Source organism: Lucilia cuprina, chromosome 3 (genome assembly GCF_022045245.1).
Source record: "Lucilia cuprina isolate Lc7/37 chromosome 3, ASM2204524v1, whole genome shotgun sequence".
Classification (NCBI taxonomy): domain Eukaryota; kingdom Metazoa; phylum Arthropoda; class Insecta; order Diptera; family Calliphoridae; genus Lucilia; species Lucilia cuprina.
This window is the reverse complement of record NC_060951.1, coordinates 3,410,686-3,413,336: the sequence shown is the minus strand read 5'-3', so window position 1 is coordinate 3,413,336 and position 2,651 is coordinate 3,410,686.

The window sequence follows — 2,651 nt, the reverse complement described above, 5'->3', positions numbered from 1 at the left end:
CAATCTGTTTACAGTTTAATCTAGTGTCTAGTTAATAGTTAAGTCTATTGTCTAGTCTTGTATATAGTCCAGTCAATAGTCAAGTCTATAGTCTAGTCAAAACTTTGGTCTATAGTTTGCACTTTAGTATAGTGTATATTCTGTTCCATAGTCTTGTCTATAGTCTATTCTATAGTCGTGTCTGTAGTCTAGACTATAAACTAGTGTAAAGTAGTAGTGTTTAGTCTAGTCTAGTTTAAAGTCTGCAGTCCGGTCTATAGTTTGGCCTTCATTCAAGTCTATAGTCTAGCCTATAGTCTAGTCTAGAGTTTATTTTAAAGTCTATAGTCTAGTCTAAAGACTAGCCTAGTATAACGTATAGTTTAGTCTAGTTTATTAACTTGTCCAGAGTGTAGTCTACAATATGATCTATAGTTTTGCATTTATTCAAGTCTATTGACTACCCTAGTCTAAAGTCTTGTCTACAGTCTAGTCTATATGCAGTTTAGCGTCTACTGTTTAGTCTAGTGTTAAGTCTAGTCTATAGTCCAGACTATTATCTAATCTATAGTCTAGTTTATAGTTTAGTTATAGTCTAGTCTAAAGTCTAGTCTAGTTTATAGTATTGGCAAGAGTGTAGTCTAAAGTCTGATCTATAGTTTAGCCTTAATTCAAGTTTATTGACTTCCCTAGACTATAGTCTAGTCTAGACTCGAATCTTTATTCAGTCTAGCGTATAGTCTAGTGTTAAGACTAGTCTACAGTCTAAACTATAATCCAGTCTATAGTATTGTATTTAGTCTAGTATATAGTCTGTTTTATAGTTTAGTTTATAGTCATGGCTAGAGTCTAGAGTCGTGTCTAGTCTATATTTTAGTCAATTGTCTAGTCGACAATCTAGTATATAGTCTAGCCTATAGTTTAGTCTACAATGTACTCTATAGCCTAGTCTACAATCTAGCTTATAGTCTAGTCTATAATCTAGCCTATACTCTAGTCTAAAATCTAATACATAGCCTAATCTATCGTCTAGTCTTCACTTTACCTTATAACTGCTAATTTTCTCATCTTGGTAAAGATTAGTATCATTTGAAAATTTAAATTTTCCACACCTGATATCTAGTAATAACACAGCAAAAAACAAGAGAAGAAAACAAAAAAAAACACGCTGTTAGCTCTGGCCTGACGATGATGATGTTGATGACGATGATGTATGAACGAATGAACGAACGAACATACACATTTGCTTTTCCATTAAAAACCAAACCAAAATAAGCAAAAAAAATGAATAAATAAACTACAACATCATTCGTATGCAATCGGAATAACAACAAAACAAACAAAAAACTACACGAGAATATTGCAAACACGAAACGTTAACTCAACTCTCACACACAAACTAATAATATGATGAGTAAGTGAGTCAGCATGTAGCAGAAAAAGAAGAAGAAAAACAAAACAAAAAAACAACAACAATAAAAAACGTTGTGTACATACAGCAACGACAGTGACGAGGAGTAGAGTATGTATACACAACATCATGTTTTTTTACATACATTTTACATACATACGTACATACATACATACTTTAATACATAAAAACAAGTGTATAAATATATATTGCTAAAGTTTTTTCGTATTGTTGTACCCACCAATATGTTAATAATGTGTTTGGTTGCCGTTGTTGAGAGGAGGTGGTGGTGAAAAAGAGGTTTTTTGTTTGTTAGGTCAGGAGAGGGAGGGGTGGGGAACAGAAGAGGAACTTAAAATTTCTGTATAAGTGTAAATATGTACAATATATTTGTATACTTTGAACTTTGTCATTGAGTTTGTTGTATGTATGTTTGTAGTTGTTGTTGACTTGATTGTGACTGAGTCGTATGTTAGAGCTTCATTAGTGTGAAAAGAATTTTGGGAAAATTTTTAGAAAAATTAAAGACTAAACTAGAGACTAGAATATAGTATAGATTAGATTAAAGACTATAGTCTAGTCAGAACTATAGACATACATACAATCTATTCTAAACTAAAGACTAGACTCCGGTCTTGACTATACATAGTTGAAACAATAGACAAAACTGTAGACTCGATTCTAATCTGATCTATAGAACAGGGTCATGAAAAAAATGGGAACTGAATAAATTATTTTACAGTGATCAGAAACTCAATTTCCTGAATGTAATACCTAAGAATCTTCCAATTAGTGTTAATTAGGAATGTTATTTCCCGAATAACATCACTTCCAAGATACTTGGATCTAATTTCCTGCCTGACAGTGGCAAATAAAGTACTCCAGAGTTTCGCTGTCCTCTCCACAGGCTCTATAGACGAGACTAAAGTCTGGTCTATAGACTAGACTAAAGTCTGGACTATAAAAGAGATTAAAGTCTGGACTATAAAAGAGACTAAAGTCTGGCCTATAGACGAGACTAAAGTCTGGTCTATAGACGAGACTAAAGTCTAGTCTATAGACGAGACTAAAGTCTGGCCTATAGACGAGACTAAAGTCTGGTCTAAAGACTAGACTAAAGTCTGGTCTAAAGACTAGACTAAAGTCTGGTCTATAGACTAGACTAAAGTCTGGTCTATAGACGAGACTAAAGTCTGGTCTATAAACGAGACTAAAGTCTGGTCTATAGACGAGACTAAGGTCTGGTCTATAGACGAGACTA